The following is a 15,199-nucleotide window of genomic DNA, read 5'->3' as shown; positions in this document are numbered from 1 at the left end:
CTCAAGACACAGATGAGGGTAAATGAAGGGAAATTTCCTAGGCTAAGTGCTATCCTTGTCAAATCTCAGAGACTCTCCACACAGAAGTATTAGCAATGGCTCCAGAGTGTAAATTAAGGAACAGCCTAAGGGCTGAATATCAATTCTCAGGGGAAGGAAAATCAGTCAGATGGTGTAAGACAGTTTCTGATAATAAGAAAGTGCTTTGCTGGCTTAAATTATTAATGACTATGGAGTACTTATACTTAGGAATCAGTCTTACCACTCCCTCACTCTGTATTCTAGAAGGTGCATCCCATCTTCCTTTGACAGTTTCTGCCCCTGTAAAGAATGATGGTGATGTCTGATTCAACTGCACATCCTGGACAGAACTGAGTTAAGAAATACTAGTGCTCTGGGGGAGAATTAGTTCTCTGCTCTGGATTCTTTCTCTTGCACATGAAATGAATTTGAGCACCTGGTGTTTTTGATCTGCACCATTAATGGTGCTTATAAAGCTACCTGAGTTTGTTTCAGACCCTGGAGTTCTCTTGGCTACTTCCTCCAAATAACCCTGTAGACTCAACCCAGCAGACACAGAAGTGCCTGTGAGAGATCATGGCATAGGTTTCTTAGCAGTAAACTGTGGCTCAGGTTTCTTTTTCTTCCCTGGTACGAAGACATTCTTAATGCACAGTGGGTTAATACTTAAAAGGTGTTTAGTGCTTTCAAATTGGTAGTGACCAAAATGTTCCAAATGAATTACAGATAATATCTTTTAAGTTCTTACTATATTCCAGGCATGCTATTAGTCATGTTAAAATCTGTATCCTGTGTTCCTGACAACAGTATTGTAAGGAAGATGAGAAAAGTAGTGAACTTGGAGTGTCAATCGATTTGCTTAGAGACACACAGCTATCAAGTGACAAATTCAAAATCCATACACAAACCTTCCTGCACTGGAAGCCTGTCCTTTGACCCTGCAGTTCACTAAGTGGCTGTCGAATTGTACTTGCACTAATTTTTAAGTCACTATATATGCAGAAGTAAGAAATGTTTAAATCAATGACAGAAGACTAGAGACCTGACCTACGATATACTCCTTGATAGAAAATGAAGGAAGAATTATATCAAATAACGAGGTACATATCCAATATCTAATCTTCAAATCTCAAAGGAAATTTCACCCTGACCTTGACTAGGATCACAATAATCTAGCTGGTACATTTATAAATGTGCCCATGCTATTTTTTTTTTTTTTTGCATTACTGGGGCTTGAACTCAGGGCCTTGCACTTGCTAAGAAAGTACTATATCACTTGAGCCAGAACCCCAGCCTTTTTTGCTTTAGTTATTTTTCAGATAGGATTTTGTGTTTTTTACATGGGTTGGCCTGGGACCATGATCCTCCTACCTCTGCTTTCTGCATAGGTAGGATTACAGATGTTTACCACCATGCCCAGCTTGTTAAGATGGGGACAGTACCTTCTTCTGCCTTCATTCTTGGTTTGTGTGGTTGGTGCTAAGCCCTAGCCCCTTAGGTAGCTTTGCCAAAGCATTTCTCTGATCCTGAGACCCAGCACAAGTCACAGCAGAACATCACCTGCTTGGATTGGATTCACCTGCTAGCTTCCAGGCCAGCAAACCAACATACAACACTGCCTCTGGCCTGTTAGAAACCAGGAGGTCTTAGCTTTGCCACTGTTGTTCTTCTCCACCAAAGTACCAAGAGTCTTTGGAGGTAGTCTGCAAAATTTCTTTCTTTTCACTTTGAGATCTTTTTATTCAAAAGGGAATCCCAGCAGTGCAATTGCTGGATTATCCACAGCAATTTATATCACTTGCTATAAAAGTTTGCCTTATGCTGTTTCTCTTTGCCTTCTTATCTCTAACCAATGTGTAGCTTTTGTTAGACCTCAACTTGACATCACTTATGCCATCTTAAACTCTGCTTGACCCAAGGGCTGTTTGGCTTCAGTAGAGGTAGACTTCCAAGGGAAATGTCTTGTTTCCTAGCACCTGTGCTACAGCACAAGACCTAGCTCCTTGACTACCCCCAGAAGTGTCCTATTCTTGCTATTGGTCTATGACTGAAATGTATTGTTTCCTAGCACCAGTACCAGAACCCAAGACCCAGTTCCTTGACTATCCCTAGCAACAGATAATGGATAAGCCACAATGGAAAATTTCCTCCATCCCTTACCAGGTTCTTCCTTTCTTATAAAACCCCTAGTCTGCATGCAGCAGTGGGCTCTAGTTCTCTTGCTGAAGAGCCCCACCACAGGTTTCTTCTCCTGAATAAACTTGTGCGCTGACTGTGAGCCCTCTCTTTGTCTATCTCTCTGTGCTTTTCAGTCTAACAGTTTTCTCATCTCTGTTAGATTAATCTGTGCTTCAATGTAATAATATGCTTTGAATACTTCTGTATATAAGAAAGTAACATGTTCAGAGTGAAGCAAGATGTTAAAAGACTTTGGTGACAAATTAATTCAAAGTGTATATCTAGCTTATGCTCTCACTTTTACTTGCCAATGACTTCTGTGTTAAGATGTTGCCAGTGAGACAAATCCTAAAAATCCTTGAAGGCACAGGGTAAGTTTATCAAATGAAAATTTGCTGGGCTTTGATCGAAGACTAGTGCTATGCTTTTTAGAACTTCATCTGCCTGTTTTTTCTATGTGAGCTTCAAAAAGATGGCCCCAGACAATGCCATTGGGCTGGCGATATGAGCTGTGTGACAAGCCGTCCACATGGAGCTGCGTTAGCGGCTAATAGCTCTTAGCTCTGCTCAACGGGTTCCTCTATTTGATGACTGTGCTGAGCCAGTGCAAATAAAGATACAGCTCCTGTCTCTAAGACCACTCCCCCAAGGAGCTCAAGATGCTTTATAAATGTTTTTATATTTCTTCCTTTTTTCCTTTTTTTTGAGACAGGGTATCACTATGCAGCCCAGAGTGGCCTGGAAATCACTGTGTAATCCAGGCTAGCCTCCAACTCACATCCTCCTGCTTCCGCTTCCCAAGTGCTGGGATTACAGGTGTGCACCACGAAGTCCAGCTTCTAATTGTTTTTCATTTCTCTCTGACAGAGTATCTTGAAGGCACAGAGACAAGCAGTGCAACCAAGGTGTTTACCTTCACCTTGCCAAAACATTGCCCTTCCACCCTTGTCCTCCTTAGTCAAGAAGACGCTGAAGTTCATTACACAGTGCGGAGTGGAGTATGCCTTCAATTTGCTTACAGAAAGGTTTTAAACGGCTATTTCTTCTTCTGGAGAGTTGTGGAAGATAAAGATTTGTCTAGTTGGAAACAGTGTTCCCATCATTCAGCCTTTCTTTCTTTGTGTCTCTTCACAGTGGACAATGACAAACAGCGAAACTCCAAGAGCAACTTTTTTTTAAAGGAGGAAAGGAAATTTCATAACATTCTAGAGGAAGTGCTTCCTTTTCACGTTAGTCAACTTCAAATATGTTACCTATCCAGATAAGGATATTATACATATTTATACACACTCTGACCTTTCAGAACAAGTTAAGAGAAAACAAAGCCTAAACAACTCAGCTCTACTGACAGCAGCCTGCGGCTCCCTGCGTGTGGAGAAGAGATTGAGCAGAAGGGGTTCTGTGGCTGTTGCAGCTCTCACATGCTGGTTCCTAGGTTTCTATGGAGGCTGCTCAGACCTGATCCAAAGGGTCCATGTGGTCCTGGAGAAAAGCGGAGCCCTCAGTCATTCTCAGCATCTTGCACGGCGTGTCTCAAGTCTTTTTTTGCTGTGGGGGATGTACTGTCCTGTGCATTGTAGAAAATAGAGTACCCTGGAATCTGCCCACCGCAGCATCCCCTCCTGAGTCATGGTGATCAAAAATGTCCCTGTTGTCCCCTTCAGGGCAAACTTGTCCATGGTTGAGACCACTGTCTTACATCTATGTCTCCAAAAGATTTTAAAAGCAAATTTCTTTCAAGACCCAGTTATCAAATGCAACCAAGAATGCCATTATTATACATGGAATGAACCAGAACATTAAAAAAAAAACAAAACTTCAAGAGGTGCCCACATCAAAAAGACTCATACACCCAATTGCAGAAAACTGCACACCCATGCCAAAAGACACCTGCCTCTGGGCCTTTTCCAGGGCAATATACAGACACTTTTTGAGCTAAAACTCCCACTTCACTACCAAAGGCTTTAGGGAGTAAGAATATTCTTCCTCATCTAATTATAGGTGTCATTAAGAATTCAATGAAATGTTACACTAGTAATCAATCTTAAGATGAATTGCTTTTAAAAATGCATTAGTATTACAGGATGGCTTAGTGAATAACCAAACAAACTGACACACCTTACAATCATGTTATCGCTGCTAACAATGACCTCTGACGATTAAATTAGAGCTCTATGGTTGAAAACAAACCTTACATTTCTTTGCATTTTGATGTTTTTGATTGTTGGAAGTTATTTTAAAAAAATAAGTCATCTATCAGTAAGGGTTCTTTGCAGGTGACTTGAATTATTTGGCTTACCAGTAGTATTGGTATCATTAACTCAACTGTTACAAGCATTAATTTATTTACCATTTCCTGCTCTTGGAAATGCTCAATGTTCAGTTGTGGAAACAGTTCAGCACTGATGAATTGTGTTAGGTTGGTGCAGACAGACCTATCATTTATTGCAAAAACGACAAAGGCAGCATTTTCCAAAGAAAGTCACTTGGCAGGACCCTGCTGGCACAAATAGTTTGGTGCTACATTAGTCAGAATATAGAGCTATGCACAATATACCAAACATAACCCTGAGAAAAACAATGGGGCTGCAGGAAACATTTCCCCAGTACTTTAAAACAGGATGAAAGAAAAACTACAGGAAGCTGGGAGCTGAAAGAGCCTTAAAATGAAGCCTGCAGTAGGTAAATGTCAGTGAGGTGTCATTTGCAGGCAGAAATCAGGAAATCACATCTTTTATTTCTGTTCTAATTTAGGTAACATTCTAATTTTATACTATCTATAGTGTGATATGATGAAAATGCACGAGACTTGGAGTAACAGAGAAATAAAATAATAAGCATTTTAATGTCATCTAGCTTTGTGGGGCTTTAGGATTCACAGAATGTGTATGAAACAATGTATGAAATGTCACTTGGTAAGCAGAATAAAGTCCAGGTCGGCCCACGGCCCACTTTGGCAATCCTTATCCTGTCCGACCTTCTTGACAAGGGCATGCATCCAATGCCAAGAGGAGGGGCACACGCAAGGGCTTTAACTTTCCTATAGGGCTGGTCCAGAGTTGGGAGCTGGGGAAAGGGGATTGAGACTGTAGCAGGGAGGAGGGCCAGAAAAGAAATGGCAGGCTGTGTTCTGGCGAGATGGGGAAGGGATGGCAAAACAGAGAGATAAAACTTAAAGAATTGAAACATGAAGGTCACATAGCACTGGGGGAATGAACTAGCCAATGAAGTCACATGCCGCCACATGTGGGTTGAGCTTTGCTTTTTGCTTCTGTAACCTGCTTGCAAGGGTATATAAGATGAGGCCTCTTTGTTGTTGGGGCTCAGCCTTTGGACATGAGTCCGCTAAGTCTGTGCTGGCACAATAAAACGTTGCTTCCTGCTAATCTGCCTCAAGAGTTCCATATCTCAGCCCATAATTTCCAGCAACAAGACAGCCCACGCAGCTGCTGCCTCCCCTAAACCTGAAAGGCAGCAGAGCACTACCTGGAGGGGAGGACACCACGTGCCAGTGTGCCAGAAAGACAGAACCACCACGCCAAGCACCCAGTCAGGAGAGTAATGACTTGCCCTCTTTTCTGCCTCCCTGTACCTCCCACTGCTGCACCCTCCCATGTCAGGGAAGGAGTTAGGGATGTGGGGATGAGTCTGCTGAGGGCCACCCCAGTGGCAGAATGGACTGTGCATTGTAACTGCATACCCACCCCAGGGCGGCAGGCTCCTCAAGGACCACCTGGTGACTTGGCCACCAAAAAGCAACACCTAGGCCTTCTGAGGCCCTCTCCTGCCTTTCCAATGGAGCCCTACTCCTCCTTACACATGCATGCCATGGTTTTAGAACATCCCCTATTCCGAGCTGACTGACTGCCTGGTTCTAGGAGGCATGACTTGATTTTGGCTCACAGGAGAAACTGACCATTTCACTAAATCAGGCTAATAATAAGAGCCTTTTGTGAATATCTTTCCTACAGGCCCCTTTGAAATTGTCACCAAGCCTGGACCACTGTATTTCAAATAGTTCTGTGCATGGAATTTAGTTAATAGGGGTATTCTGAAAAGCGGGTGTCCAAGTGTGCTTAATTGGACCAGGATTTCATTAGGCACAGTGCCTGTGTGAAAAACCAGTGGGAGGAGGTAGAAAGCATTAGACCCCAGTGCCTGTCTGAGTTGGCCAGAAGGAGAGAGGGAGGAAGCACTTTAGACCACATCAGAAAGTCTTTGGGGAGTCCTTGAGCTAGTAGATATTGCCATGTTCAATATATTTAATAAAGAGTTATGAGGATAGACTCAAAACACAGATTAGAGCATTTTATGCCAACATAATAATTGTGTTTTCACATTTGTTCTGAGACTTGCTAGCACTGTAGCATAACCAGGGTAGTAAGTTTACAAAGGAGTGGGCCCTCACTTGACTTTTATTTTTTATATTTGGCAGTACTGGGGTTTGAAGTCAGGTCTTCATGATTGCTAAGCTGGTGTGCTACTCTTGAGCCACTCCACCAGTCTCACTTGTCTCATTCATTGGTGAATGGACAGACAGACAAATCAACAGGCTCATTTACTGCACATGGTGGTCCAGCTGTTCCAATGCCATTTGTTGAAGAGGCAGTCACTCTCCTTGGAAGAGTTATCTCTTTTGCTCTTGTCACAAATCATTTGACTACCGTCTGTATTTCTGTTCTGTTCCATTGTTTTGGTTACTGTAACTCCCTTGCCATCTGACTGAATGTTTTAGAAGTGGCAAGGTCAAGGAAGTGGAGTGTTGTTTAAATCATCAATATTCCTACACAAGATCTGCCTACATGTTCTCTCTGTTACTGAGAAAGGAGTCTGGAAGTCTCCATTCGTATTGTGGGTTTGCCTATTTTTCTTTCAATTCTGTAAGTTTTTGTTCCTAAAGTACATATGCCTTTAGGATTGCTACGTATTCTTGGGGAAGTGGACTATTCCTTCTTAAGCAATATTGTTCTTTATTCCCAATATTTCTTGTTCCAAAGTCATCTTGGTCTGTAATTAGTATAACTTCTCCAGTATTCTATTAGTCAATGTTTGCACTATATATGTTTTCAAACTTTTACTTTTAATCTGTTATACATCAACATTTGAAGTGGATCTTTTGTAGACAATGTTAAACTTCAGTCTTGCTTTTTTATCCTGTCTGATGGCTTTAAACCATTCACATTTAATCATTTCTTATTACTAGATTAAAAGTTATGATACTTCTAGCTCTAAGTTGAGCATTTTTATTATTCATTTTAGCTCCATTATTGAATTGGTTGGTTATCCAACTCAATTACTTGATTATCTTTCTTTAAAAAGCATTTGTTATCATTTAATTAACCTCTCTATATGTGACTTCAAGCCACCAAGACACGGGCTTATCCCACCCCACACACCCTTAAACCCTCTCCCTCCCACAAACACACATTTAATCTTTGCTCAGTTCCTCTGCAGAAAATATGGCCCCCATGAGTCTGTATGGGAGTTTTCCTTTCCCCAGAACTTTGTAGGAACCTACATCAATGGTGGGAACAGCTCCAGGCTTATTTCTGGCAGCACTTACCCATGTCTGCTCGCCAACAGAGTCCACAGTTTGTTGAAGTATACAGTTGGGCAGACACTTTGGTTCCTCTTGGAGTGGCAATGCCTTCTGCCAACTTTCCAGAGTAAAGGGAGGGGTGGTGATGTTTGCTGAAGTTGATCCTGCATGGATGCCCTCACCAGCACTACCCTGGCCTTCCATCAGGCTCTGGTTCTATCCACACAGCCAGGGCTCATGTGGACCAAAGATTTCAGGTCTTCCTTGATTGAGATGGCATGTTGGTGGCCAAGATAAGCATAGCAGTTTGGTTTTTTTAAAGAAAAAATTTAGTGGTTGCCCTAGTGTTTATAATGTACATCTTTAATTAATCTGAGTCTATCTTCAAATAATATTACACAACTTCACATGCAATATGAAGACCTTAACCCAATACACTCCCAATTCTTTCCTCTCATCCTTGGCACTATTGTTATTATGTATTTTGACTCTGTATATTGTGTAAACATATAATGTTTTGCTACTAATTTTCTCTAGACTAATTTCAGAGCAAGTAAAAATAAGTTATTTACCTTCTTTTGTTTCTTTCCCAGGGCTCCTTATCTCATTTTATAGACACAAGTTTCTGTCTGGTATCATATTCTTTCTTGCCTAAACCCTTCCTTTAATAGTTCATGTAGAACTGATCCACTTACAATGCATTCTCAACTTTTGTTTGCCTCAAAAAAACATCTTTATTCTCCTGCATTTTGAAAAATATTTTCTTTATATATACAATTCTGGATTGGTAGCTTCTTTTTATCTTTTTTATTCTTTCTTTTTTGTTTGTTTGTTTCATTTTGTTTTTCAGCAGTACTGAGGTTTGAATTCAAGTTCACCTACTTGTACTCTGCCACTTGAGCCACAACTCCAGCCCTTTCAGCTTTAGTTGTTTCTCAGGTAGGATCTCACTTCAGATTTCCACCCTCCTATCTATGGTCTCCTTATCAATGGAACCACAGTGTACATCATTATGCCTGGCTTGTTGATTGAGATGGGGGTCTTGCTAAATTTTTGCCAGGGCTAGCCTGGAAACAAGATCTTCTCAATCTCCTCCCAATTAGCTAAGATTACAGCTGTGCCCGGATGCTTTTTTTTCTTTAAGCATGTGAAACATGTGTTCAAGTTCACATAATTTCTATAAAGAAATTCTTATGTTTATTTTGTGTTAATGTGTCTTTTTTTTCTACTTGCCTTCAGAATCTTTTGTCTTTTCTTACCAGAAATTTAAATGACAGGCCTAGCTGTATAGATTTTTGATGGGCTTGTTGTAGTGCTAGCTGGTTGGTTTTCTATTTTATTTAGTTTCTGTTGTATTTATCTTAGTATTCTCTGAGTTCTGGGTTATGTGATTTATTATCAATCATTAGTTTTGAAAAATGCCCAGCAAGTGCTTCCTCCAATAGTTCTTTGCCCCTTTCTTCTGTTTTCTCCCCTGAGACTCCAACACATGAACATCAAACATGAAACCACAACTTGTCCTGCTCTTTCCCTCTATTTTCCGTTTGTTTTTCTATCTAGCTTTAATTTCTCTGATTCTTTCCTTGGCTGTGTTGAAACTACAGATCATTTCATTAAAGGCATTCATTCAATTAGCCAGGTGACACAAAGGAAGTAACAGCCTGGCCTCCACCTTAGTGCTGTCATTCTGTGAGGAAGAAGGGACTCAACTCTCAGACCAAGAGGCCCAAGGAATGAGCCATTTGCTCTCACTATTGTGAGTTCCTTCAGTTTAATGTTATCTTTATATTATTCCAAATATTATTTTTGAATCTAAATAGCACCTTGTACATAGCAGACATACAATAACTCCAACATTAAATTAAAATCAATGTGCACAGTGCTGCCTGATCTTAAGTATTAGGGTGGACCATATAAAATTATAAATATTGGGCCTTTAACTCTCAAAAGCTGTGATTTTATGGCTTAATACTAAGTTGTGAATATTTATTTATAAACTTTTCTTGAAAGAACCCTAGGCTGAAAGAGCCAAGGAATCCCAAATTAAAAGGATAAATTTAGTATTTATGAATGGAAATTAAGAACCCAGATTCTCATTTGTAATTCACTACTCAGGAATGCTTTTGTCAAATTTCTTTTCCCTTAGATTTCACATCTATCTTGAAAGTTATAGACATAACGTAAAATAGAATTTAGAAAAGTGTACAGTGTCTTGGGAAGCAATAAGCAGTCCTTTATTTTGAGTTTTGACACAGCAAATGAGGAATTAGAAATTATGGTCAGAAAGGGTGAGAGAAGAACTGCCACAGCTTGTGAAGGGCAATTTGAAATGTGTCAGGGTAGAGGCCGTGCACATCTTCACACCACTTAACACCCTACTTTTGCCACAAGCACACATACAGCATCACAGAAAGGCTCTCTGTAGCACCCTGAATGGAAGCAACAACTTGGAGTTGCCTGTCTGCTCATCAATATGGCAATGACTGAGCAAACTGTGGTAGAGCCATGACACAGAACACTGTGGAACTCTCAAACATAGCAGTGCAGTATCTACAGCATGAAAACATTCCCAAGATACATAAAAATGTATTACTAAATGACCTGTGTGGGCTGACCTAATTTGTGTTATTTCTTTAATGTTATATATGTGTGTTTATAAGTGGAATAAGACACATCAAATTGTTAACAGTGATTACCTCTGGGAAGGAAACTGAATTAACAGAATATGCATGTATGTGTGGTATGTATATGTGGTATCTGTAAGTTTACATGTGTGGGTGTGGGTGTGGTGTCTGTGTGTGTGTGTGTGTGTGTGTGTGTGTGTGTGTGGTGTGTGGCATCTGTGTGTGTGTGTTGAGAGGTGGGTTTGGATATAAATGTCAGAGGATCTGACCCATCAGGATCTGATGAGAACAGTAACCACTCTATGCACTCTAAGTTCAAAGCAATTGTAAGAGCTGGGGGAGTGGATGCCAGGAAAGCTGCTTACAAAGGTCAGAGCAGTCAAGGGTGGTGGGGACAGTGCTCCCCAAGGTCAGCAGAGCTGGCCTTCCTGAAAGAGCTGCAGATCTGTTGTTTTCCCACAGCTGGAGTTTCACAGATTCCCACATACCTGCCTGGTGCAACTCAGCACTCTCAAAAAAGACTACCTCTTATACACTTCACCTTTCAAATCTCATGAGTTTTCTCCTTGGCCAGTTTTAACCCATGCAGGGAAATTGTCTACAACCTCAGAGAGGATGGGAGTGGAGTGATGGTGCCAACCTGACTACAGGGAGTCCAGGCATGAACTTGGACTTTTTTTGTATATAGACATGGAGATAACTTAAACTTGGAAGCAGTGTACTCTATACTAAATCATCTTGTCAGATATTTAACTCCCAGAGTTCATACAAAATCCTCCTGAGAGAAAATACTTCTAACACTTACTGAAAATGTGACCACAGTTCCTGTCAATTAACATTTTTTAAAATTTTCATTGGAACAGAAATGGATTCTAGCAAGCTGGTGGACATCTATTCAAATGCACCACTAAAAACCCACTGTCAACTATTGTAAATGCCCATCACAGTGATGGAGGAGGAAGGAAAGGCAGTAGACTCCACTTGCTATTTAAAGCAAAGTAAGAAATGTACCAGAGGCTTATCACTTACCATATATGTCATTTTGCAGGATACCTCTTTAGGGTAGCCTCAATTTCAGGACCCTAAGGCAGACACATTTATTGCCTACAGTGGACACTTCCCTCTCTTGTGTTGGTGAAATCTGAATTTTGCTATGAGGCTCAGGTACATGTTGATTGATCTGGGTTGAACATGGCCATCCTTTATTAGGAATTGGCTAGGCATGACCAAAGAGAGCCTGTAGGGGAAGTTCACTGCAGAGCCTCTTGGAAAGGGTTTCCTCAACTCAGTCTCATAAAAGACCACAAAGGAAAGCTACTCCCGTCCCCAGACAGACCTTGTAGTGTCTGGATGCAATGGTGCTTGTTCTCTTTAAGCGATGCAGGGAAGAAGCAGCCCTGTGGGATGAAGTCCAGCCTGACAGTAGCACATTGAGCAGATAGAGATACCTGGTACCTAATAAAATTAAGGAGCCACTGCTGGGCCTTGCCCATTTTCTGGACTTCCAGGGATTTTGACACTCTGTGTCCAATGACTTAAGTCCATAGATTCGGGATTATTTAGATCTCAATTCATCTTACTCGGTAACAACTACTCTTACCAGAATTCCTTAATTATGATCCTGGGTGAGCTTCATAATAAAATGTGATGATGGCAGGAGAGTTATGCTGCATTCAAACCTAGATCTGCCATCACTCCAACCTCTTCACTTCCATATTCCCTTCTTTGTTCCTCTATTAAATAATAGTGATTTGTTTATTATAAATAAGTTATTTGTCCAATGCTTCCATTCTGTTATGATTCTTTGCTACTTTGAATCCATTCTCAATGGATTTAAAAGAAAGCTAGTAATAAAATTATTTTCAGAAAGAGATACAGGGAAAGACCCAAGCTAGGTCTATAAGAAATCACACAAGCTGTAGTGCATGTATTTATACTGCACCAAATCCCTAGGCTTTTAACCACATCAAACTGAAAAGGTCACTACTATTTAGATAGTCGGACACATTTTATTGGGAAAACACTGAATTTTTCCCCTTGTCTTAATGCTTCCACATTAGTAACACATGTGAGACTTTCTGTTTAGGAAAAAAAGACACTGATTTCTAAAAGTCACATTTTTTAACCAACTCAGCTTCTTATTCCCCATAATGCTTTCCATGGTAACTTGCATATAGTAGGTGAATAAACGTATGAATAAATAAATGAATGAAACCACAAGCTCTCTGACATAGAGCATTGACAGTGGAAATACAAAGCTTTCTAGCTGCATCATCCATTTTTAGGGGCTCAGTTCAGGCTTATATCCCAGCTTTGACAGTTAATAACAGATATCAGGGATGTTATTGACTGTCCTCAGCAAGCTCCCATTTCTCATCTACACAATTAGTATAACAGCACACACCTTTGCAGAGGTCACTGTGATTGAACGAGCTGATGTCCTGGGTGGGCATGTCCATCCCGGGGGGATCAGGTTCTTCATAGACAACAGGGATGGAAATCTTATCTCTTTTGGCTCATGGTCCGTCCCAACCTGTTCCTATCACTACCAAGAGAGACAGTTCCTTTCTGGCGAAGGAGCCAACACCAGTAGGAACCACCAACACTTGCTCCTGGAGAGCACACATTCTGGTTATGCTAGCCTGGTTCACAAGAGCAACATGGCAGCATCAAACTAATGAGATATGATAACCTGAGAATTCCCAAGTGAGCACCTATCTAATGTGACATTGAAATATTTCCACCTGAGAAGCCAATGTGAATAATTTAAAGATATTTAGAGACTGTCAATTTAATAACCTACAAATTATTAACATAATCCTTCAGTCAAGCCAGAAGATCAAACATCATCTACTTTCTGCTGATCTTTCTTCTCTATGAAATTATAAAACATGTTTTCCAGAGTGTCTACGTTAAAAGATTCCAGATGAGGCTTGTGGGTTGGGAGTGCATGGTGACTCTCAAAGTGGGGTCCCTGGACCCAAGTGTCACTTGGGAACTCGTTAGAAATGCAAATTATCAAGACTGACCTCAGATTATGAAATCAGACACTCTGGGGTTGTGCAGGGGATGCAGACATTTGTTTTTACAAACTCTCCAGGGACATCCTGATCCTCATTCATATTTAAGAACCTCTGAGTTGGTGGACAGGCTGTGACTCAAGGAGGGAATGTGGTCAGAAATAGCTGACCAGACAGTTCCTAAAAAAATAAAACCGTAAGCAAGACAGCTCCAAGCCAATCTATAAGCACTCAAACTCTCTGCCAGGTAAAAGGAGTAAAATTACCTTTCCCTCCACACAAACCTGCTGAGGAGAAATACTTCAGGATTCCCTAAGCATTTGGGTCAATTGATAATCAAACTAACACAGAGCTCATTGAATCCTCCCGACAAACTAGGATGTCAGAATTAGTAATATTTTCATCTTACAGAGGTAGCATCTTAAAATCACACACCGAGCACAGAATAGTGCTGGTGACTTAGTCATGTTCTGTGGCTATAATAGAATGTATCCAAGGCTAGGTCTTTTTAAAGAGGTCTACTTAACTCACAGTTTGGAAGACTGCAAGCCCAACATCACGTGACCCCATCTGTTCAATCTCTGGTGAGGGGCCCCCTGGCTATATCACCACATGGCAGAAAAGTAGAAAGAAAAACTATCTGCATGCAGAAGGGACTAAGAGCATGAGCTGGATTCGCTTAATTACAGTGCATGCCCACGAGAACTAAGCGGGGTCCCACGAGAACTTTCAAGGGTATGCCGCCAATGACCTAACCAGCTTCCGCTGGGCCCCGCCTCTTAAAAATTGCACCACCTCTCACATTGCCACACAGGAAACTAAGTTTCCAGCAGGTAAACTATATCTAAACCCATAGCAACTGGTTTCCAGACGTTGGAAGTTTGAGTCAGATCTCAGTTCTCTTAACCACAATACTCTACAACCTCCCAGATCCAGCAAATATGTATTAAGCACCTCTGTCTTACAAAGCAATGCCCAGATGAAGGGAGAAGGGGAGAACAGGAACAAGAGGTGCCACCCTTCCCAAGGGAGAACACCCTGACAGGAAGGTTGATAGTATCAGCAGCTTCAGTGCCCTTCTAGCAGTGTGAGCACAGTATGGTGCAGACAGAGGGAGGACAACTAACTGCAGCAGAGGACAGAGAGAACTTGTGGGGCACTGCAGTGAGGGGGAGGGAGGAAGGGAAGCCAGTGGGGGGAGAGAAGAGAGTATAAGTGATGGGGGGTGGTGATAGTCAATAGGCTCCATCTGGAGCCCATCTAGCAGAGGGAGCAGTACATGCATGGAGTGGAAAATGTGGTTGGAAAGTAGAAAGGCCCCATTCCAAAGGCTTGTGGACCTCGAATTCCTCGGCAGACAATTTGAATTTCTATTTATGGCCCACAATAAGTCATTTAAAAATCTTGATACTTGGAGCACCATGATTTGTTCCCTCTTCTCCTAGGAGAAGTCCTAGGAGAAGAAGGAAATTTAAAAGGGGCGGAGGGAAAGGACTGGAGAATGAGAAAAAAGTAAACTTAGGAAAACCTGTATTTAGGAGTTTAGCAAAAGAGAAGCTATAGAGATTTTTAAAAATAATAATAAGGACCATTTGTCTGAATTACTAGGCTTTCAAAACTGGGCTTGGTGGCCTGTAATCCTGGCACTTGGGAGCCTGGGGCAGGAGGATAGAGTTTGAGGCCAACCTGGGCTACATAGTGAGCCCTGTCTCAAAGAAAAAGAAAAAGAAAAAAGAAAAGCTTTCAAGGATAGCATATGGAGAAATGATGAATAAATGAATAAATGAAAACAAACAGCTGACATGACCAAGAGTTAC

Source organism: Castor canadensis, chromosome 12 (genome assembly GCF_047511655.1).
Source record: "Castor canadensis chromosome 12, mCasCan1.hap1v2, whole genome shotgun sequence".
Taxonomy (NCBI): Eukaryota; Metazoa; Chordata; class Mammalia; order Rodentia; family Castoridae; genus Castor; species Castor canadensis.
Note: the sequence above shows the minus strand (reverse complement) of the source record.